Consider the following 25400-nt stretch of genomic DNA (forward strand, 5'->3'; position numbering starts at 1 on the left):
CCCATTTTGTAAATGATATCATCAAGTTACAGAAGGTTTTAAATAACTTTCCAAGACCACTTAACTACCAAATAGCCTTTTCCCATTGTATGGAAGAGCAGTTGACCATATGCATGAGTTTATTTATGGGCTCTCTATTATTCTGTTCACTTGGTCTGTTTGGCTGTCTTTATGCCAGTTTCACACTATTTTAATTATTTTAGTTATATCCTATATTTTGAAATCAGGAAGTATAATGTTTCCAGCTTCATTCTTTTTTCTCAAGATCACTTTGAATATTCTAGGTGTTCTGTGGTTCCATATACATTTTTTAAAAATTTCCCAATGGTAAAATACCATTGAGATTCTGAAAATATACCATTTTGAGGTGTGTTGACTGTAGTTTACTTCAGGTAGTATATGTATACAATTGAATATTTTGGAGGTTGGGAAAGAGGAAATAATCTTTAATGTCTTTTTTTTTTTGCAAATGCACCAGAAAATCATGAAATGCTGCCAGTGTCAGATACAGCCCTAGGCCACAGTCCTCACACTCTTTTGCAGATGGTCCTGTCAGGGCAGAACATGTCATCTCCACTTTAGTGTTTACTATGACTTCTGTTTTACCTTCCAAATAAAGAAACATGCCATGTTTTCTCCACTAAGACTTCCATTGTTCAATTACCACCACTGAATGTACCTCTTTTCCAAGCTCTGGTTGCCTTTTTTGACTGTGGTCATCACCATGTCACCCAACAGCGGCAGGAAGTCTGTTCAGTTGCCCCTTGTTCCTCTTTACAAGATTGGTATACAGATTTTTGGTGCCTGTGTTGTCAACACAGTTGATTATAGTTTCTACTGGAAGAAGACCCAGGAAAATCCAGAATTTTGCACTAGAAAGCCCACCTTTTCCTTGCTTGGACATCTTGAATGTCAGAAAGAAACCCAACTGAATATTGATCAATCTTAAAAATAAAGAACTCAAACCATTTGCAGCAACTTAGGTGGTCCTGAAAGACATTATGCTAAGAGATATAATTCATTTAAGTATTTAAGGAGAATAAATACAGCTTAATTTCTCTTATGTGAAGCATCTAAAAGACTTAGAGAAGCAGTTCAACAAATTGATGGTTGCCAGGGGACAGGAGAGAAGGATACAGAGAGTTTCTGTTCCATTAGTAGACAGTTACAGTTACAAAAGATGTATAAGTCCTAGAATGTCAATAGTGAACAGTAAGTTCTTGTACATTAAAATCTGTTAAGAAATTAGAACTAATGTTGTGGTCTTACCACAAAACAAATGAACAAACAAACAAACAAATAAAACCAAAGGGACACAAACAAACTTTAGGACGTGATAGATAGGTTTATTACTTTGATTATGGAAATGGGAATACTGGTGTATGCATATGTCCAAACTCAACAGTTTGCATACCTTAAATATAAACACCTTTTGCAAGTTAATTGTACCTCAATGCAGCTGATTTAAAAAGCAGATGTGTGTATCCATAAATAGGAGTATAAAGAAATCATTAGAAAATGACACATGAAATTAAGTAGAGTGTGATTATGGAAAATCACAGGAACTGACACGTTTTTCATCATATGCTTGTTTGTGTATTAACTTTTACAAAGAAAATATATTAATAAGTAAACTATGATCCTTACAAAATTTGTTTAAAGACATTCACACTACCTGCCATTCCATGGAAATCTTTCTTTAGAAATGAGTCATTGATTCAGTGGAGTACCTTTTCCATATACAGATATGCCAGTTATAAAATTAAAAAATTGTAAGATCACATATATTCACAAAGGCCTAATTTTGGAGTTTGAGATTAAATTTAGGGAGAAAATACTAGCTTTCTATTTCAGATACCTCATATAACACATTAAGCAAAGTAATTCTTGCAAAGTACTTGAAGATTGAAATAACATTTCTCAAAGTGTGTTTCCCTATTTAAATTAAACTCCAACATCATTTTTCCTGAGCAGGCCAAAATAATGCCAGTATTTTCTTTATGAATTTGGTTAGCTCTCATTTGATTTTGATAACCGATGGCAAGAAGTGTGATAACCCCTTTTGTTTATACTGTGAGTTTTATTTCATAACCTGCCTGCTAAAACAGAAAGAAATGTTAATCACTTCTCCATTCAAGCCCAAAATAGAATAACTAAACTTCAGGAAACAATCGTTACCTCTAAACAAGTTTATTCTGTCAGATCTTTTATCCCAAGACACATACCTCAACATTGCACCTTGCTGAGCTCATGGACCAAAGCAAGCTGCACTCATCATCCTTGATCTGCTTCTGATCTTGTGTTCTGACACACATATATCATTTCCTTTAATGATGAAAACAGGAAAAACTTGCTCTCAATTCATCTCCCATTGACTCTCCAAAGTGAATTTATTTTTAAAAAACTTTTATTGTTGTTCAATTACAGTTGTCCCCATTTTCTTCCATTACTATCCCCCTAAACCTGTCCACTCCCAAATTCAATCCTCCCCACTGCTGTCCGTGTCCATGTGTTCTTTAAACATATTCCTTGACTTGATCCTTCTCCTTCTTTTCCCTGTTAATGCCCCCTGCCCCCCTGGTCACTGTCATTTTGTCTTTATTTCCATGTCTCTAGTTCTATTTTGCTTGCTTGTTTGTTTTGTTGATTAGGTTCCGATTATAGGTGAGATCATATGGTATTTGACTTTTACTGGCTGGCTTATTTCACTTAGCATAATACTCTCCAGTCCGACCATGCTGTTGCAAAAGGTAGAAATTCCTTCTTTCTTTCTTCTGTGTAGTATTCCATTGTGTAAATGTACTGTAGTTTTTGATCCACTCATTTACGGATGGGTACTCAGGCTGTTCTCGGTACTTGGCTATTGTAAATAATGCTCGTATGAACATTGGGGTACATTTGGTTGGTATAACTATCTTGCATAGAAAACTGTTCTGCTCAAGCCTGTCTTTAAAGTCTCTCAAAACAACTCCTCAGCCCAGGTAAAGAAATAACTTGAAGCCAGTGCTATCTGAGCAAGGATCTCTTATTTAAAAATTTTTATTAAATTTATAGGGTTGACATTTATTAATAAAATTATATAGGTTTCAACTGTACAATCCTATAATACATCATCAGTATATTGTATTGTATGTTAACAACCCAAAGTCAGATCTCCTTCTATCACCATATATTTGACTCCCTTTACCCTCTTTTACTTTACTTCATCCCCCTTTCCCTACAGTAACCCCATACTTTTGTCTGTGTCTATGAGTATGGATCTTGAGAATATCATACTAAGTAAAATAAGTCAGACAGAAGGTCAAGAACCATAAGATTTCACTCATTTGTGTGATACAAAACTGAAAGCAATGAGCAAACAAGACAGATAAAAACTCATAAGCACTGAGCCAGCATCTTGACTCTTTCAGTGAACATTCACAACAAAACTGAGTATGAAGTCAATTAAACATATGTATGTTTCCAAAGCTTTGAGAAAAGAGCATACCATTAGGAAATTAGAAGATGAGTACTGGAATCAGTCTGCCTGGGATTGAATCCTGGTTTCCTCATTCTCTGCCTGTTTGACTTTAGGTAAATACCTATATGTTCTGTTTTCTCAACTGTAAAGTTAAGATTAAAAAATAGGTCCTATTTCACAAGCATATTGTAAAGATTAAACAAGATAATATATATGTAAAGCATTTAAAAAAGTGTCTGATACTCAATGACTCTCAAGAATGGTATCTTTCTATTAGCATTTCACTCCTACATGCAAAGGTTTATAAAACAAGACTACTGTGGGTCAAACTGTATTCCTTTCAATTTGGTATGTTGAATGTCTAACCTTCGGTATCTCAGAATGTAATGATATTGGGATACAGGTCTTTAAAGAGGCAGTTGAAGTTAAATAAGGTCCTAAGGGTAAGGCCCTAATAAGACTGGTATCCTTATAAGAAGGAGAGAATAGTCCATGTGAGGTCACAGCAGAAAGGCAGCTGTCCACAACACAGGGAATGAGGCCCCGTACAGAAAGCAAACCTGCTGACACTGTGATGTTGGACTCCAAGCCTCTAGAACTGTGAGAAAATAAATTTTTGTTGTTTTACCCAGTTGGTCTATGGTATTTTACTATGGCAGCCTTAGCAAACTAAAAGGCTACATTTGCTAATTGATTTCTACCATTTTTGAAGCTATATACTTTGCAAAAATATAGTAATCCCCTTGATGTCCTTACAATCTAATGGGAAAAGGGGGAAAAAAGAAAAAAGGGTATATGGACTGGTGGAGTAGAAAAGGGGACAAATAACTTTAGGTATTTTAGCCTTTAAAAAAAACTAAGAGAAACCTATGGCCATCACTAAATGAGTCATGGAAAAATATCTAATTTAATATCTTGTATTTGTTTTTATTTCACTAATTATATTTTACAATTTAAAGACCACAATTACCATTACCTAAATATTTATACTTGACCACATTTACTTTCCATCCCTTGTATCACTTCTTAGAGCTGTTTCTCTAAATATTTGCAGATTTTAGAGATTTTCTAATGCAATTACTTTTCCACTAAAACTGCTGAAGCCTTATGTGCCTAAGGTAGTTTTTATTGCACACTTATATTTAAGTGAATGTCACTGAAATGTTGCTGCTGCTCTCTGCTGTGAAGGGGTAGGCAACAATATCCCCAAAGCCTTAAGGGGAAAAGAAAGGAGCAGGACTTTAATTATTTTCCTTCAACCTGTTCCCACTATTGCCCAGTGACCTTCCTTCCAGGCAGCACTGGCTACCTCTCCCCAGCACACACCAACTTAAGCTGGTCTTCAGTCACTCCCACAGTTTTATGTTTTGGAGTTGGTTCCTAAGAGCCATGCTTTACTCTCTCACTTCTAGCATTTTTCCAGGTTGATTCCCATGGGGGAAGTGGTAATAGCCAGAAACACTTGCTAGTTTACTCTCTTGGCAAAAATGAAAATGTGTGTATTCTAATTCTACAGTTAACATAACTACAGAAACCTGAATATGCATTTGTTCATACTTCACATACATTTTCATCTAAGTAGACCCTACTGTGTGTATGGCTGTTTACATATGTTATGTAAATGGTATACTAAAGACAGTATAAATGTGCCAGTATCTCATTCTTTCAATATAAACATTTTCATTAATCAGAGAGCACTTTTAGGCTTTTTGCCCCAAAAGCAAGAAAATTAAAATCCAAAATAATAGTAAACAATCGCATCTAAATAGATTGTACAAATTCACAGAGAAATCAATAACAGCATTCATAAGCACAACTCTCCCTCCCTGTAAAAATGACAAGAAAGTGACTATTTGCATATTGCAAGCAAATGAAGAGATATGAAATTGTAATGACTAAAAACAGGATAAGATAAACAAAAAATCCACAGGGTCTTTAAATCAGAAAGTGAACATGTAAGCCTATGCAAACATCAGCAATTTAAAGATATTCTAGAGGTCATTCTTCATCAAAATGGTAGATTTAACTTAATCAAAAAATGGGGACTGTGTATGGAGTATATGACTGTAAAAGGTATCACGACAATTAATTTCTTTAACAGGTTTTATAGCTCAATCAAACAAACAAACTACAAAATATCAATCTTCAAACTTTTTAATATTCCAAAGTTGTTTGACTTATAGATAAACTCCTGTTTATCACATTGGAGGTCAATTATTTTTTTGATTAATTTATTTTCTATTTGTTACTCTTATTAGAACCTTTATTTGGTAAAATGAACCATCCCCCATCTTTTTAAAACTATGTCTCAAACATAAGGTTGTTTTGCTTTGTGCTCCAGCCATTGTAACATTCCATCCTGAGTGTAGAACACTAAGACTATCCACATCCTTCTTCACTCACAAAGAGAGATTAAACAGTATAAAACAGGGAAACTTCATCTGTTCCTTATAGCCACAAGGAGAAAAAAGTGAATAGAATTACAAGCGCTAGATAATTTATCCTTACATTAATGAGACAGATTTAAAAAAATATCCTACAAAAATAAGGGACAGTAGTTTCTAGAGTTGCCATAACAGATTATCAGAAAATGGGTCTGTTAACCAAAGTTTGTTCTTTCACAGTTCTCGTGGTCTGAGTCCTAAAATCAAGCTATTGGAAGAGCCTCAGTAGTCATTAGCTCAGGGCCTACCCTAATCCAGTATGGCTTCACTTAAAGTAACTGCATCTACAAAGAGCTCATTTGCAAATAAGGTAACAAATACCATGGGTGATGATTTAAACTTTTTTGGCTTAACAGACATTTATTATCTCATATAACATTAAGTCCATAAGTAGGGCCAACTTCAGAGCTGCTTGACTTAGTAGCTACCAACAAGGAGCTAGATTGTGTATAAATCTGTGATTTATCATTCATACATTGTTTTACCTTCAGACTAGTTTTCTTCCTGGTCATAGCTCATGATCAGGAAGAAACATGTGAAGGGGTAGGAAAATGGGAAATACTTGTCCCTTGCATTCACGTTACACAAAACGGAGAAGGATGAACTGAGGAATGAATGGAGAGGGAAGGTAACAGAGTTAATTCCCTCAAATATGGAATGTAATTTTTTCATCTAATTGATTGGGACACATTGTGATCAATAAGAGCCACCAGAAAAATACCATGCACTAATCTGAATAATCAAAATTTATATCCAAAGTTAGTAGTGAAGTCAACATCCTTCTGAGTCACAAGGGCTACATAGGAGAAGGATTGATTGTTGGCCAGAATTTAAATTTTTTTAGCAAGAAGAATAAAAGGACTGACAAAGCTCCTGAAAAAAAAACAACTACATTTTATGTCATTTCTCTATCCCTGTGATGTCATTTTTTTGGTAATATTTTTTACAGAACATATATTTTTCAGGGGATACAATTAAGCCCACTAGACTCTGAAATAAGCTTACTTTACTAACCATGGAACTAAACTAGAATCACATGACTTACTTTTCCTGAGAGCAGCTGCATTGTCCCATCACTTCTACCATCAAGCCACACAAGTCCAACATTTTATAACCTTAACTTAACAGTTCCAATGTATCTCATCTTACTTTTGTTATTTAATTCAAATCTTCATGAATTTTTTTGAGACAAGACAGTATCTCTCAATTAGTGTTTCTCCATTCTCTTTTCCAAGTCTAAACTGTTCTCCAAGTGTAGACAGATTAATTTGCCTAAAATGTAACATGGATTACATAATTCTGCTTCTTAACACATTCCAATAGATCCCAAGCTACCCGCAAGCTAAAGTTTAAAGTCCTTAGCAAAGCATTTGAGGTCTTCCATCACTTATTTCTCCCTTGCTTACATCTTCAGCTTTACCCTAAACCTACATTCTATTCTTGTGTCATAATGAGTATCTTGCCATTCCAAAACTATGCTAATTTAATACATATTGACTTTCCTTTTGCCTGGGGATTTTCTTTTTGTTTTAATAATAATTTTCCTTTCTTCCCCTTTGTGCCAAGTCCCTACCTTTCTTTGACTAATCTGGAAAAGGAAAAATACTTGAACAGTTTTAGCTCCCTGCTAAGTAAAACACATTACCCACTGGACCAGTGCTTCTCACCTTCAGTAGGTCTGATGAAATAGGTCTGGGGTTTTTAGCAGCAGATTACAATGTCCAGGTGATAAGTGGCTTATAAGTAGTGAGGACATAGGGAAGGGATCCACATCTTTAGGCAATAATGACAGTTTTCCCTGCTTTGGCATTTGACTACTTCTTCTGCATTGACTGTTGCTGAGATCCCCAGCTCCTGCTAAGTTACATTCTGAATTACTTTCCCTTGTCTGTCTTTAAATTGCTACAGAAAATTACTGTCTTATTTTCAAGTCTAAACTGCAATAGGAATGACAGAGAAAATTGGCTACATTCAAACTATGAAGAATCAGTGAGAGTTCTAGAATTTCTACATAGTAGGAACTTAAGAGGGGTCATCTGTTTTGAGGAAGTGGGTCATTGGAGGACAGTGTTGAAGATTATTTTCCATAGACCTCTACAGTAATACTAAAAAGTATTACTGGAAATACATAGACTTCTACACTAATACTAGAAAAAAACATCAATTTTCCATATCAAATAACAAGGAAGGAATTGGTCAAGATCAGGGAAAGCCATCACCTTATTCTAAGACTAAATTTGATTCCACCATTGTAAAATAGGAGGTTTAATGTAAGAATATGTATATATTCTTATATAAAGACTATTTTCAAATAGTCTTTAAGATAGCCTTCCTCATTTAAAAAATTCTACCTGAAAAATTTCTCGTACCAATAAAGAGCTACTTACTTTTTTAATATGGGTCTTGAAAGACAGGTAAGAGCTGAAGTTGCCGAAATTAGCAGCCAGTATATAGATTCATTCTCTCTCTCTCCTTCTCACTCTCACACTCTCACTCTGTGTGTGTGTGTACAATAGTTAACATCAGGAAAATAACTGTTGTATAAAAAATAAGGGTAATTAGCCCTGGCTGGCGTAGCTCAGTGGATTGAGCGCGGGCCTGTGAACCAGAGTATCGAGGTCCGATTCCCAGTCAGGGCACATGCCTGGGTTGCAGGCCAGTTCCCAGCAGGGGACTCATGAGAGGCAACCACACACTGATGTTTCTCTCCCACTCTTTCTCCTTCCCTTCCCCTCTCTCGAAAAATAAATAAAAAAATACGGGTAATCATAATATAGCTGATTGTGTAGCTCTTCTGTAAATAAAATTTCCCTAGTTAACACTGAATATTGATTTAGACAAAAATGGTGATACATTTGTTTTGATAAGAATAGGGAAAGGAAAAGTGTTTAATTGTGCGTAGGTACAATAAAAGATCTAAATTCTAAACCTCTGAAATAGAAAATCAACAAATGATGGTTAAAATTCAAAAAAAGAAATAACACAATTATAATGTTATTTAGTATTATAGGTATAAATAACATGGGGAAATAAAAAGTTGAAAGTAGATTCTTCTGAAAATAGGATAGTGGTAATTTTTTATTATAAGTTTTGTACTATTACTTGATTTAAAAAATGTGTCTATATGTATAGTTCTCTCATTAAATAAAAATTACATTTAAAAATAACTACACATAACTTATTTTAGGACTCTCTTCAAGATGTTGGAAAAAATGAAATCTATGATATTTGTTCGTATTGACTACTTTGTGGCACGTTGGTTTTGCATAATGATTTTTGTGGTGGCAATCTGCTCTTTAACTTCAGACAACCATAGATGTCAAACAGTTGCATTCATTTGGTTGATCAGGACTAGATTTCAGAAAAGCATATCCCAGGAATAGAGATGTTTTGTTCTTTCCTAGAGAAAAAAAATTAATTTTATATCACAAGAAACTCTCCCTGAATATTTTCCTAAGGGGATATTAATGCTAAGCTTTATTGTTCAAAAATGTGATTTCCAAATCTATAATTCTTTCCTGAATCTAGTGATTGTTTCAATAAGAATACAAGACATGCTCTTATATTCTGTGAAAGTTGAAGGTTTAATTGGCAACAACAGGAGGTGTTATACTTTGGTCCATCGGTCTCATTAAAATAATCAATAGGAGGAACAGGCATATGGGAAGGTGACGAAAAGGACAATTAACATGTGTTGTGGACCACTCTGCCTGGTTCTAGGAATTGTAACTCTACCCCCTGTGGCTTAAGGATGGATGAGTGAGCGACTACCTCTGGAATGCAAGCCGCAGGAGACAAAGCTTGTCTCTGGTAGCAAACCTGCCTCAGTTTCCTCCTCCTGCCCCCAAAGCTTGGTCAGAAGTCAATAACGGGTAAGAACCCTCACAGCAGGGGGCAACCTAAGCCAGACTCGATCACTTGGGAGGCCATCATGGAAGGATTCGGGGCAGGGGGGGAGCTGCAACGAAGAGGGAGCAATGGACTCTGGCCCCCTGGCTTTGACAAAGCCTGAGTCCCCATGCCCTCTGGGAGAAGTGCTTCCTGGTTCTAATCTCCTTAAGCCTGAATACCTATTGGGGAGGGGTGCAGCTCCTTGCCTTGCTAGAGCATGTCCTGGGGAACAATCTGGCATCACAAAGACTTCCTGATAAACCTGTGAAATCTGCTCTGATAAGAGTGCTTTCATTCATATGGTAAGGGTTCCAGCAGGAAACTCTAAAACTCTGTTCCTGACAGACTCTGACTCAGACTAAACCCTCAGATTTCTTTGAAATATTATCTACTGTTTGATCCTTGCTGCCCTGTATTCCTGAGTATCACAACCCAATAAAAGTCTTTGGAGAAAGGGGCTCAACACCTTTTTCCCCTGAGAAACTGGCCACTGCTCACAGCCTCTTTCCTCTGGGAAAATGGCCACCTCTCCTCCCCAGGCAGATCGCATCATATCTCAGTCATGTTTACTCTCATCTGTGGCACACAGGGGACTTGTGAGGAAAGTCACCCCCACAAACATGCACTTAGATAGATGATGGTAGATGATAGGTAGATAGTTGAGAGACAAAAAGAAAAAGAGAAAGAAACTTTTCGAACCTCACATAATCTCTAGGGTACATCAGTGTTAAGTCTTGCCCAAAGTTACTTACTGGATATTAAAGTACCTGAGATTCAAATCCAAATCTGTCTTTCTTTAGAGTATATTTTCTCCAGTTTGCCAAACACCAAGAGAAGGCAACTGGAAATCCTTCCCAGATCCAGGGTTCTACATTTGTTCCCTGTTTCTACTATTACTAAATATAGCAGAGCTCTTTGTAGATTTGTTATTCATAGGAGTTAGACTCCAACATTTATTTTCCCTAAATAATTCCTCTGTATCTCTGAATTTTTAAGGTGCCTAAAGTAGATATCTAACCCCCTTTCTGGATTCATCCTCAAGCATCTGTTTCACCGTCTTTATTATGTGGCTAGCTTGCAGCTTTCTTTCAAAACAGAACATAATTAAAGTTGTATGAGAAGGCAGCCTTAGAACGATAAGGTATGGAGAGGCACAGAAGGGGTGAAGATCTTTTTCCCAACATCATAAGGATGCTTTGAAAATCCTTGACTATTAACTAAAGAGTGAGATTAGACTCATGTCAAGCTTCAAAGCTGCTTTCTGACCGCCTATTTGAAAAGGCTTTTCTCTGGAAATAAAATAGTTTCCTTTTGCTTCACAGCATAATGAGTAATATATTTCTGCTCATTTACACTTTTTTCCCTTTAGGATGCAATTCTTCCAGTTTATATGATAGGATGAGTTCTTCTCCTGACCTTTCTTGTCAATAACTTTTCAAGGCAATAAACAAAAATGCATGTAAACACTTTTCAATTTGTGTTGAGCAGTCAATAAATAGAAAATGCTAATCATACTAATTTCTCACTGGCAAAGTGATGCATAAATAATATATTAACATGCAAGTGCCAACAGGGTTAAGCTGCTCAAACATTGTCATTGATTTCTCCCCACACCATGCTCTCTTCTTCTCATTCAACTGATCCTGTGCAGACTTTCTTTTCCATTATAGTGTAAAACTTTGCTCCCTTGAGTATCACTGTGAAGCTCTGCTCTTAAAACATTAATTAAAGGGAAGTGAAATATTTGACTAATCAGCACAGGAGTCTGTAGGGCTCTAATGTTGAATGACAAATGTCAATATCTGCTTTAGGTTTGTTGGATCAACCAGCCAATGTGGAGAAACTGATCCATCATCTTGTCACCAATTCCCATATGATCTCAAAAGCCTGCCAATTAAAAGAAAAGTTGTAATCACAATACATCACTCAGCAGTGATTGCAGGAACATGATAAATAGGGACTCTTTCCTCCTTCTCTGTTGAGTATTTAATGTCTTTCTGGAAAATTTATTTCATTTTTCATGTTGATGCAGTAATCAGGTCCAAAATGAAAAAGAGGTCACCTTAAGATATATATATATATAGTTCTTTTTCTTGAAGCATAAATTAACATTTTGTTGAATAGGTATAATTTTTTGTCAACTTTTGAAAAGTGACAAAAATGGTTAAGAATATAACTTGTAGTACAGAGATCTGGCCCACTTAACAGTTTTTTTTCTGCAAATAAAAAATTGGAATTTTCTTTGGTGAATATTTACTAAAATTGGAAGGTGATTCAGCATACAAATCCCTTAATAGCTCTCATACCTTAATGGAGAGAAGGTATGTTACATAAAACATTCCAGCCATATGTTCTGCCTTATTCCTACCCATACCCTATCTCCATCTATTCTAACCTAGAGGCAATTCCCTGAGTGTGTCAGACAGGTCTGTGGGCGTGCTTTTTTCTTTATCTGAAAGCCTCTTCTGACCTTTGGTCCACATAGCTACACTGAAAGCTCTTCCAGATTTAAATCAAATACCGTATTTCTTGGAAACATCCTGCTATTCACTTAAATGCTAAGTTAAAGACCATGTCCTGGGTTTCTTCTCTGATTCTCTATGGCATTTGGTACATGCCTTTATTCAAATCCAAATGCTTTTATTGCAGTGGGAGATTTATCTGTTTCCCATTTAAAGTGGTGAACTCCTTGAAGACAGAGGCCATCTCACATTTACCTTTTACCCCATTTACCAGCCTAATGACTGGTATCCAGTAGATGCTCATATCTGTTAATAAATTGAACTGCTTCTACAACTTATATGTTTAAATCTCTCAGCAGTTACTCATTATCTTTAGAATCAAGCCTAGCTCTTTAGCATGACTTATGAAGTCCTAGGCAAACTGGCCCCTGACCTTATCTCTAATTTCTGTTAAGCCAACACTCCCTCCTTCACTTTGACTTACTCTCAAAATACTTCTTTCATGTCTTCTTATGTGAAAGGTTTCTCCTTGCCTAAGAGCTTTTGTGTTTGGTATTGCCTATGCTTGAAATACTTTTTATTATTCTTCATCTGGCCTCCTTTTCTCTTTAATTTAATTAATTAATTAATTTATTTTTAGAGGGGTGGAAAGGAGGGAGAAAGAGATGTAGAGAAACATCCATGTGTGAGAGAAACATTGATCAGTTGCCTTTGGTATATTCCCCAACTGTGACTGAATCTATAATCCAGGCATGTGATCTGACTGGGAATTTAACTGGTGAGTTTACACTTTGCCAAACAATGACCAACCAACTGAGTCACACCGGTCTAGGCTGACTGGCTCCCTTATCTCTTAATCTTCATCTTAAAGCCAGTTCTCTGACATCCCCCTATACTTTTCAAAATCAAATGATGTCCTCGATTGTACAACCCCACGACATCCTTCATGACTAGCATCACACATACATCACTAGTGTGCAAATGCAGCCCTTTCTAGATCATAAGATCTATGAGGGGGGGTCATGTTTCTTGTATTTATAGTTACATATGTAACATCTGAGAGGAGACAGTAAGTATTTGTAGTCTGTTTTGGAATAAATAAATCTTAAATATATAAACAAAATTTGAGCGCACAAACCAGAGTAAAGGCTGTAAACCTGCCATAGCACTATTTGAAAAATTAAGCTTTTGTAGCATGATTTATGAAACATGCTTCTAAAAAAGCTGTATTCTTTACTTTGCATTCCTTTTACAGTGAGTCAATCAACAAGCTTAAAATAAGAGTGGCTTAACTTTTAAAATCCAGGTGCCTCAGGTTTTATAACACAGACAATTGGCCTGGCAAGGATCCAGAAACCTGAGGCTATCATCATATTTGACTGAAAATGTGTATAATTGTTTCTTCTTAGTGCCCTCAACCCCAATAATTGCTTACACCTGTAATTTCTTTGGCAGGTGTTAGTGCCACAGTCCTTTCTTTTCCAGCCAGGTGAGGAGTAAATAGTCACTTTCTGAGACAAAAATACTGGCATTTGCAGACCAAAGGCTACATAAGATTCCACATTTCACAGCCTATATCTCAGTCCTAACACCTACTCTGTCTCAAAGTAGAAGACAAAATCAAGGAGAAGGAAGTGAAAACCAGTGGCATCTGCTAAAATGTCTAAAAATATTGAGAGGGCAAATTGTGCTGTATCATGCGTAATATATTTACCCACCAATTGTCTGTTGAGGCCGCACACTGACTTTGCTATTGGCTTCCCCAATTACTGTTTAGAGCCCTTGTGTGGTAAGCAAGTGTACTAGGTTCACAAAGGAATCACAGTGGGCTGGAGTCTATTGCAATCACGTAAAACACCAGTGATATGTTGGCTTAAAAATAATGCATCCCCAGTGACGTAGCCTGCTAACATCAGTGGAATTTAGGAATTTATCTGTCTTATGTCTGAACAAGAATCTAACCATGGGATTAAAATTCAACAGACAGGAACCTAGGTGGAGCACTGCACCCTAGTTATTGTTTTTGATCTTTTATCTTATTCATACAGATGAACAAGACATTAAACCTCCTCTAGTCATTTTCAAACACTGCAAAGTAAAATCAAGGAGGATTACTTTAAAAGTGAAATATCATTAAAATATTCACAGACCAAACAGAAAAAATAAGCACATAGAAGTCCAGGAAAATTTAAAAATTCACATTTGAACTGCAGAGTTGGCACCTAGATAAAGAGGATATTAGCTTTAGACTGAGTTAGTGTATCTAAATGTGTCTTTAATACTTCTTTTAAAACTTCATATATATGATCTAAACATCTAAGAATTTAACAATAAAATATTTCTTTAAAAAAATTATTTTATTGTTGTTCAATTACAGTTGCCAGCATTTTCCCCACACCACTGCCCTGACCACAGCCAAACTCACCTCCTTCCCTTGCTTCCACAATCCCCTTGGTTTAGTCCATGAGTCCTTTATAGTAGTTCCTGAAAAGCCTTTCCCCAATTATCACTTGCCCCTCCCCTCTGGTTACTGTCAGATTGTTCTTAATTTCAACATCTCTGGTTGCAAAACATATTTTGTTTGCTTTTTTCTCTTGTTGATTATGTTCCAGTTAAAGGTGAAATCATACAGTATTTGTCCCTCACCACCTGGCTTATTTCACTTAGCGTAATGCTCTCCAGTTCCATCTATGCTGTTCCAAAGGGTAGAAGCTCCTTCTTTATCTCTGCTGCAAAGTAGTCAATTGTGAAAATGTACCATAGATTTTTGATCCACTCATTTATGGATGGGCACTTATGTTGCTTCCAGCACTTAGCTATTGTAAATTGTGCTGCTATGAAGATTGGAGTGCATAGCTCCTTTTGAATTGGTGTTTCAGGGTTCCTAGGGTAAATTCCCAGCACTAGAATTGCTGGATCAAAGGCAGTTCCATTTTTAGTTTTTTGAGGTAATTCCATACTGTTTTCCACAGTGGCTGAACCAGTCTGCAATCCCACCAACAGTGCACTAGGGTTCCTTTTTCTCCATAGCCTCTCCAGTACTTGTTTGTTGATTTCTTTATGATAACCACTCTGACTGGTGTGAAATGGTATCTCATTGTGGTTTTAACTTGCATTTCTCTGATGGCTGGTGATGCTGAGCATCTTTTCATATGTCTCTGGGTTCTCTGTATGTCCTCCTTGGAGAAGTGTCTGTTCAAGTCTTTCGTCCATTTTTTTAACTGGGTTTTTTGTCATCCTGGAGTAGATTCATGTGAGTTCTATATATTTCGGAGATCAGACCCTTGTCTGAGGTATCATTGGCAAATATGTTTTCCCAAATATTTGGTTCTTTTTTCATTTTAACATTGTTTTCTTTAGACATGCAGAAGTTGTTTTTTTTTTTTTTAATTTAACAAGGTCCCATTTGTTTCCTTTATGTCCCTTGCTTTAGGAGACATATCAGTGAAGATTTTGACGCATGGAATGTCTGAGATTTTCTTGCCAATGTTTTCCTCTATGACTTTCATGGTGTCACAACTTATATTTAAGTCTTTTATCCACCTTGAGTTTATTTTTGTGTATGGTGCAAGTTGGTGGTTCAGTTTCATTTTCTTGCATGTATTATTCCAGATCTCTCAATACCTTTTGTTGAAGAGGCTATTTTACTCCATTTTATGCTTCTTCCTTTTTGTCAAACATTAATTGACCACAGACACTTGGGTTTATTTCTGGGCTCTCTGTTGTATTCCATTGGTCTATGTGTCTGTTCTTATGCCAGTACCAGGCTGTTTTGATTACAGTTGTCTTATAATACAGTTTGATATCAGGTATTGTGATCCCTCCTACTTTGTTCTTCTTTACCAAAATCACTGTCACTATTTTGGGTTGTTTATGGTTCCATATAAATTTCTGAAATATTTGTTTCATATCTGTGAAATACGTCATTGGTATTTTAATAGGGATTGCACTGAATCTGTAAATTGCTTTGGGTAATATAGGCATGTTGATGATGTTAATTCTTCCAATCCATGAGTGTGGTACATGCTTTCACTTGTTTGTGTCTTCCTTAATTTTTTTCTTCAGTGTTGTCTGAGTACAGGTCTTTTACCTCCTTGGTCAGTTTATTCCTAGGTACTTTATTTTTCTTCTTGCTATAACAAATGGGATTTTTTTCCTGATTTCTGTTTCTGATGTTTCATTGTTGGTATAGAAAAAATGCCTTTAATTTCTGAATATTGACTTTGTATCCTGCTGTTTTGCCAAATTGACTTATTAGGTCAATCAGTTTTTTGGTGGAGAATATAGGATTTTCCATGTACACTATCATGTCTTCTGCAAACAATGACAGTTTTATTCCCTCCTTTACAATTTAGATGCCTTTTCTTTGTTTGTTTTTTTTTTTGTCTGATTGCTGTGTCTAGGACTTCAAATACCATGTTGAATAGGAGTGGTGAAAATGGGCATCCTTGTCTTGTCCCTTATCTTAGTGGGGAAGATCTAAGTCTTTGTCCATTGAGTATGATGTTGGCTGTAGGCCTTTCATATGTGGCCTTTATTATGTTGAGGAACGCTCCCTCCATTCTCACCTTGCTGAGTGTTTTTTATCAGAAATGGGTGCTATACTGCGTAGAATGCTTTTTCTGCATCTATTGATATAATCATGTGATTTTTGTCTTTCATTTTGTTTATGTAATGTATTATGATTATTCATTTGTAAATATTGTACCATTCTTGCATCCCTGGGGTGAATCCCACTTCATCATGGTGTATAATCTTTTTAAGTATTGCTGGATGTGACTTTCTAATATTTTGTTGAGGCTTTTAGCGTCTATGTTCATCAGCAATATTGGCCTGAAGTTCTCTTTCTTTTTTACATCTATATCAGTTTTGGGATCAGGATGATGCTGGCTTCATAAAAACAATTTGGGAGTCTCCCATCTTCTTGAATTTTTTTAATATTCTGTGAAAGATATGAGTTAGCTCTTCCTTAAATGATTTGTAAAATTCTCCTGTGAAACCATCTTGTCCAGGGCTTTTGTGTGTCAGAAACTTTTTGATTAGTGCTTCTATTTCATCAGCTGTTATTGGTCTGTTCGGGCTTTCTGCTACTTGTTCATTCAGTTTTAGAAAGTTATATTTTTCTAGAAATTTGTTCATTTCACCTAGGTTTTTAAATTTTTTGTCATACAGTTCTTCATAGTAATTTCTTACAATCCCATCTATTTCTGTGGTATCAGTTGTAATCTCTCCTCTTTCATTTCTGATTGTGTTTATTTGGGTCCTCTATTTTTTTCTTGATGAGCCTGCTTAAAGGCTCATTGATTTTATTTATCTTTTCAAAGAACCAGCTCCTGGATTCATTGATCCTTAAGATTGTGGTTTTAGTCTCTATCTCATTTAATTCTGCTCTGATCTTGGTTATTTATTTCCTTCTACTTGCTCTGGGCTGTCTTTGTTGTTGTTCCTTGAGTTCTTGTATGCATAGGGCTAGGTTGTTTGTTTGAAATGTTTCTATCTTTTCTAGATAGGCCTGTATCACTATGAACTTCCCTCTCATGGCTGCCTTCACTGGGTGTCATAAGTTTTGGATTGTTGTGAGTTCATTTTCATTTGTTTCCAGAGACTTTTTGATTTCCTCCTTAATCTCATTGTTGACCCATTCATTGTTTAATAACATGCTATTCAATCTCCATGAGTTTTAGTGGTTTTTTTTTAGTTTATTCCTTGAGATTGGTTTCCAGTTTCAGTCCCTTGTGGTCAAAGAAAATGCTTGATATGATTTCAATTTTCCTGAATTTGTTGAGTCTTGTTTTGTGTCCTTACATGTGGTCTATCTTTGAAAATGTTCCATGTGATTTGAAAAGAATGCATATTTTGCTTCTTTCAAATGAAAAGCTTTATATATACATCAGTTAACTTCATTTGATCTAGGGCATTGTCCAATGCCACAATATCTTTGTTGATGTTTTGTTTGGAAGATCTGTTCTTTTTGACAGTGGGGTGTTAAAATCCCCTGCTATAAATTTGTTGCTGTCAATATCTTTCTTGACGTCCTCCAAGATTTTATTTATGTATTTGCATGTATACATTACAATTACATTGTAATGTAAATGTATATACAATTATATACAATGTAAATATTGTGCATATATATTACAGTTATTATGTCTTCTTGGTGGATTCTTCCCTTGAGTATTATGAACTGACTTTTTGGGTCTCTTTTTGTGGTTCTTTTTTTTTTTTTGAAGTCTATTTTGCCTGATATGAGTATTACTACCCTGGCCTTTTTTCATGTTCATTTCCTTGGAATATTTTTTTCTAGCCTTTCACTTTAAGTCTGTGTAGGTCTTTTTTCCTGAGGTTCATCTCTTGTAGGCAGCATATGTGTGGGTCATGCTTTCTTACCCATTAAGCTATTCTATGTCTTTCGATTGGGGCACTTAAGCCATTTACATTTAAGGTTATTATTGATAGATACTTATTCATTGCCAATTTTTCATACCTGTGTTCCTCTTTCTCTCTCTCTCATTGTTTTTCCTCTTGTTCTTAAAGCAAACCCTTTAGCATTTCTTGCAGAGCTGGTTTGGAGGAGGTATATTCTTTGAAGCTTCTTTTGTCTGGAAAGCTCCTTATTTGGCCTTTCTTTTTAATTAAGATTCTTGCCGAATAAAATAGTCTCAGTTGCAGCTCCCTGGTTTTCATTACTTGGAATTTTCTTGACATTCCCTTCTGGCTTGGAGCATTTCCATTGAGAAGTCAGCTGCTAGTCTTATCGGGGCTCCCTTGTATGTTACTTTCCGTTTCTCACTTGCTGCCTTTAAGATTCTCTCCCTGTCTTGGAATTTTAATTATGATGTGTCTTGAAGTGGGCCTCTTTGCATTCCTCTTGATTGGAACTTTCTCTGTTTCCTGGATTTGTGTGGTGTTTTCTCTCATCAAATTTGGGAAGCTTTTCAAACAGGTTTTCTATCTCTCACTCTTCTTCTTTTTCTGGTATCCCAATTATGTGGATATTATTATGTTTCATATTGTCCTGCATTTCCCTTGACTTCATTCTTTTTGAGTCTCTTTTCCTTTTCTTGCTTTTTCTGGGTGATTTTTTTCTGCCTCGTCCTCCAGCTCACTGATCCAATTCTCTGCTTTATCTAGCCTGATTTTGATTCCTTCTACTGTGTTCTTCAGTTCAGAAATTGTATTCTTCATTTCCTCTTGGCCCTAGTTGATAGTTTCTATTTCCTTTTTCATGTCAATATAGTTTGCAGTGAGTTCATTGTAGTTTCCCTGTAGTTTTTGGTAATTCTCTGTTAGCTCACTGAGCTTCCGATAAGCATTGTTTTGAACTCAATATCTGATAGTTGACAAAGGATAGTTGCATCTATTTCATTTCATTTAGCATTTTTTTTCTGAGGGTTCCTCCTTTCCTTTCTTTTGGGGATTGTTTTTTATCTTCCCATGGTTTATGAGACTCTTCCGATTAGCCTCTGCTTCTTAAATTTATCTATTCTGACTCCCTGGGTTAATGGTGTTAACATCTATGGTAGAAGACCTGTGAGATTTAGTGGTGAGTCTCTTTGGTCTAGTGAGCTCACTGGTCTTGGGCTGTTGTTTATGTTGGCTCTCTGTGTTTGTCTTTGGATTTTGATTGTTGTTGGGTCTTTCTTTGGTGGGTCCTTCGCTTCAGCTAGTTAGCTGAGGGTCGCTCCATCCACCATGTCTTGTATTCTGTCATGCAGGTGTAGACAGGTTGTATTGAAGCTGGTTCTTCTGTCTGTATGAGATAGTGAGGCTTCTCTCTCACTATTGTTCAGTTGCTTGTTCTTGGTAATTTCTCCACCATTTAGTTGTACTTCCAGATCTGTCCTGGGTGGAGGTTAGTGTGGTTTCCACTCCCTCCTTCACCTTCTTCCATTATCTGTTGGTGGTTCCTTTGTTGGTGGGTCTCCTCTTCCAGCAGTTGTCCTGATGTTCACGGCTCCCACATACTCTTTTTTTTGTGATGAGTTGGAGGGGGAAGGCAAAATAGTTTAAGACAATGGGAGTGTATTTTATGGTATTTAAAATATCAACCCACAGAGAAGCAATTGGAGATCCTTTATGTATGTACAGTATTAACTGTGATATTTTACCCAACTAGCCACTTTTTAGAAAGGGTGGAAAAAAAGACTATTGTTAGATGGGGGGAAGGATTGTGAGTTGGATCTAGAAAGCAGTGAGCTTGTCCAAGGTCAGATTATGAGGTAAAGTGAGAGTAGAGGATAGAAAATATGTGCAGTATGCAAGAGAATAGATTTAACCACAATAGTAGTAAAGTTCCAGAAGCAGTGAAGTGAACTCAGATCTGTGAGAGGTGCTGTGGAGTATTTACAATTGTATGGAAAAGCAATTATTTACAATAATGATGAAGAAACAATCATATGACAGAATCTATGTGATCTGAATAACAAGAATAGGAAGTATGGGACCTAGAGTAGTGTTCTATGAGAACACAAATGAAGTGGAAGGCAGAAAATTAAAAATACACTATGAAAGAGAGAACAAGGGAAACCAGTCAAACAATGAAATTTAACAAACCAGGAGAAGACTAAACAAGAAGAAGAGAAATACAAAAATACTAATAACGTAAAAGATGTAAAAATAATTTAAAAAAATAATAATATAAATATACAATAACTTGGAAGTTCTCTGGAGTAGCAAAGTGAAATTTGTCTCACTGTCTCAGTTTTTGTGATGACTCCTCTTTGAGTCTAACTCTGGTCCTTTCACAGCTCCAGGGTATTTTTTTTGTCTCACTTGTGGGAAGTTAAAAAAAAAAAAAGAAGAAGAAGAAAGAAGGAAAGAAAGAAAGAAGGAATTAAAAATAATTTTAAAAAAACTTTTAAAGCCTTCTACTGGCTTTAAACTGGCCAAGCCAGTTCTGCTGGTCTTCCTGGCTTCAGTAGGCTGAGAGGGGACTGGTTTTGCTTTTGTGTCTTCCTGAGCTGCACTCTTCCAAGCTTTCCAGCCTTCAACCCAGTTCCTCAGCTGCCAGGCTCCCAGTACCCTTCTGCACTGCTCAGCCTATGCATTCAGTCCACCAGTTGTGCTGTCTTTGAGGTGCACCAATTATGGGCAAGTCGAACACCATCTTCTCACTCTTTGCTGTCCTAGATGTTAGGGATTCTCAGAGGCTCTTCAGGGTAGTTCAGAGCCCCCATGAGTTAAGTCTTTCTGGGGACTGCTGACTCCCTGAGCCCTGCTGCTTTCCTCTGCAGGGGAATCTCTGCCTTCCTCTTAGAGAGGCAGTCTGCCCTGCAGGGCAGGGGCACAGCCATGGCTGCCTTGGAAGATCTGGGGACACTTCTCCTCTGCTGTTGTGCCCCCGGGCAGTACAGTTGGATGCGCTTGAGGTATCTCTGGGTGGTGGGCTCAGGAGCGCTCTGTCCTGGGGCTGTGGGCATGAGCAATAGGCCTCTACTGCTGGGTCACAATGGGCAGGCACTGGGCCTTGGGGTCAGGCGTGTGCCCTCCCAGGGCTGCATGTGGGTCTGCATCCCAGAAGCAGAGTGTGCACCCACATGAAGCTGCTGCCAATCCCACCCCTGGCCCTCAGCTGCTAGGGTGGGATTGGTAGCAGCTGGGTTGTAGGTTCAAGTGTGCACCGTCCCTCAGGGCTGCAGGTATGAGCACTTGGCCTCTGCTACTGTAGTGGTAGCCACAGCAGGGTGGGGGACAGCTGGGTCGGTGGTGCACTACTGGGGTTGTGGACAGGGTTAGGCACCCTCCACTGCTGCGGCCAGGGTTAGGGATGCAGTTGCGTCCTGGCAGCAGAGAGGGCCCACAGCTGAGGCTGCAAGGCTGCAGGAGCATAGCTGGGGTATACGGGGGTGGCTGCTGTGGAAGAATTCCCTAAACAGCCTCGGAGTGCCTCTTTTTTCCCTTTTTCTTTTTGAAAATTTTCTCTTATTGAAGCCTGCTGCTCCAAACAAGTGCCTGGCCTCTCACACAGCTCAACTCTCCAACCAGACTGGGGACTGACCAGGTCATGGTCCATCACAGCCTAACTCTTCACAGGTGATGTCCACAGTCTCAGTGGGTACACACCGCCCCTGTGAGTTTGCCAGTTTGTCCTTATTCCCCCCAGTGACTTCAAGCATCGGTATCCCCCCTAATGCTGCTCAAACCTTGTTTGGCAGGGGATGGAGCCATTGACCTGGTTCTCTCCCAAGAACCCTGCAGCAGACCCGGCGGGTACCGGGCCTAGAGCTGCAGCTGCCCTGGTCCCTGCACTGGTCCCAGAGACCTTACTGTCCTAAAGCACTGTCTTTACCATCTGAGTTTTCAATGTCCTCTATAGTTTTGGCCTCCAATCTTTCTATGTGCTGCAATACCATTGGCTGTTCACTTTGTTTCTCAGAAGATCTGCCAGGTGTTCCACTGGTGCACAGGAGGAAGTGGAATCTTCTCCCACTTACTCATGGCTATCTTCCTTCTCCCCAAAACCTCCATAATGTTTTTCCATAACTCTAATTTCATGAACTGTATTTGTAGGTATTTTTTTAAGATTTTATTTTTAACCAGAGGGGAAGGAAGGGAGAAAAAGAGGGAAAGAAATACCAGTGTGTGCTCACGTGCTCCCTACTGAGGACCTGGCCTGCAACCCAGGAATGTACCCTGGCTGGGAATTGAACCAGTAACCCTTTGATTTGCAGGCCAGCACTCCACTGAGCCACACTAGCCAAGGCTATAATTGTAGGTTTTACTTAAAGTATGAAACTCTGTCTTTAAAAAAAAATTATATGTTGTTGCATAGAAGGAATCTTTACATAAAGCTGATGATATAACAAAATAGTCTCTACTACTTTCTTTAAAATACAAAGACATAAAAATGGTGGTTTTAAGAGAATATTAACGCATTTTAAGTATATTTATGACACTCTTCTTTTCCTTTGCTCAACTATAATCTACTTATGTTGTTGTATAGCTACCTTTATCCTTCTGTGTTTGGGATAGAGTTTATCTGATTCACAAAATCCTCGAACATTTTTCTAGTTCACTTTTTTGATCTCTACAAAATTTATACCATTCATCTATGACTAACACTATAGGCTACCAACATTACTACTCAACTTACAGTCAAATCATCAATCTATTGTTAGTGGTTAGACTCCAGTCAAGGGGCTCCACTCACCCTTGGCACTTGCCTCACTCGCAAGAGATAAATTCAGGCAAGAGACAACAACTGTAGAGGAAATGGGACAGTAAGTTTATTATTGCACTTGAGCACAAAATTGCAAGCAGGCACCCAGCTAGTCCAAGTGCTCTAACTATTGGGATTTTCAGGCTTTTATGCCTGTAGCCAGCTTCTAGTTTCCCCCTCCTCCTCTCCTCTCCTCTCCTCTCCTCTCCTCTCCTCTCCTCTCCTCTCCTCTCCTCTCCTCTCCTCTCCTCTCCTCTCCTCTCCTCTCCTCTCCTCTCCTCTCCTCTCCTCTCCTCTCCTCTCCTCTCCTCTCCTCTCCTCTCCTCTCCAGACCTTGGAGTTAATACACAGTTTCAAAGGCTTTCTTTCCCAGATAGTGGAAATGAACATACATAATTGCAAGGGCTCCCTTTCTTCTGTGCTTTCTTGGTTTTTCTTGTGACTCTCCAAACACCTGGCAATCTTATATGACCAGGCTCAGGACTAGTGAATTAGTGAGTGAGGCATGTCTCTCTCCCCTTCTCTGCCTTCGTTTGCTAACATTATTACTTGCTTGGTTGGTAGCATAAAGTCAAAACACCAAATTCATCAATCTATTTATTCTTACATTTTAGGGGATTATTTTAATATTGCCTTAATGACACAGAAATAAGACAGTCTGTGTGGCATTCTCATTCATCCTTCAGCCCTCTACAAAATTCTTGCTAATTAGAAGAGAAGAACTACTAATATCCATCATGTCTTTATGCTTTAATCTTTTGGCTTAAAATAGTCAAATAAACTGGGACAAGAACAGGCATTAATGATGTTATATTACATGGCTTGTCTCAAATTTCCACTTTGTGAAGTGATAGGCAAAGTCAGACAGTGAACTCGTGCTAGGCTCTCTTTAAGATCTGAGAATAGTGTCAATTCTGGTTAATTCTGCATTAGAAATGGGGAAACTCATTTCAGGTTGCTACATTTACCGATTTTCCAGAAAAGGAAAAAAATCAACAAATTTTCCTTTTTTGCCCTTAGGGGGCAGAATTTAAGCAGTAGCAGTCAATCCTAGAAAGGTTACATTATCCTTACATTTCTTCATAATTACATACCCAAAAAATTAATGTATCATACTTTCTATATTGAGTAAGAAAATAAAAAATTAGTCTCAATCATCCTGGGGACTAATCTATCTAGGAACACTGGACCAGGCTTTCTCGGAGCCCAAGCTATTTATTGCTTACAGACTGGTCCCTACCTCTGCAAAGCTGCATATACCACCATTGGGCACAATACTATTGTTTAGTATCAAGTAGAGCTGTGTCATAATGAAGTGAAAGAATTGATAAAATTTTCCTGAAATAGCCTGGAAATTTACATCTTAGAAGATTATGGATCTTATTTATTGCATTATTTTTGCATGTGATTGCTTTTATCAGCTAGTCGCTAACTTTTTGCAATTCTTTCTTTTTAAAAACGTTTTTAAATTTTTCAAGTTCAGTTTACATTCATTATTATTTTTTTAGGTGTACAGCATAGTGTTTAGGCAATTATATACTTTACAAAGTTGTCTCCCCCCCACCGCTGTATTTTCAGTACCTACCTGCCACCATACACTATCAAAATATTACTATGTCCTATATGTTATACTTTAAGCCCCCCATGACTATTTTTAACTACTAAACTGTACTTTGCAATCCCTTCACCTTTTTCACTCAGTTCTTCCATTCCCTTCCCCTCTAGCAACCATCTGTCAGTTCTCTGTATCTACAAGCCTGTTTCTGTTTTGTTTGTTTATTTATAATGTTTCTTGGATTCCAAATATAAATGAAATTATATGACATTTGTCACTTTCTCTGGCTGAATTATCTCACTTAACACAATGCACTCTAGGTCCATCCACACTACCACAAATGGTAAGATTTTTGTCCCTTTTTATGGTCCAGTAATATTCCACTGTACATATGTACTGCCACTTTTTTATCAACTTATCTATTGATCGG

General features: G+C 37.4%; 1 pseudogene; it reads right to left on the reverse strand.

The window, feature by feature from the left end:
- Positions 1–482: 482 nt before the first annotated feature.
- Positions 483–904, reverse strand: LOC119062146 (60S ribosomal protein L23-like; annotated as a pseudogene).
- Between the last annotated feature and the right edge of the window lie 24496 nt (positions 905–25400).

This window comes from Artibeus jamaicensis, unplaced genomic scaffold (genome assembly GCF_021234435.1).
Source record: "Artibeus jamaicensis isolate MK-2021 breed Jamaican fruit bat unplaced genomic scaffold, CSHL_Jam_final scaffold_1964, whole genome shotgun sequence".
In the NCBI taxonomy this organism is placed as follows: Eukaryota; Metazoa; Chordata; class Mammalia; order Chiroptera; family Phyllostomidae; genus Artibeus; species Artibeus jamaicensis.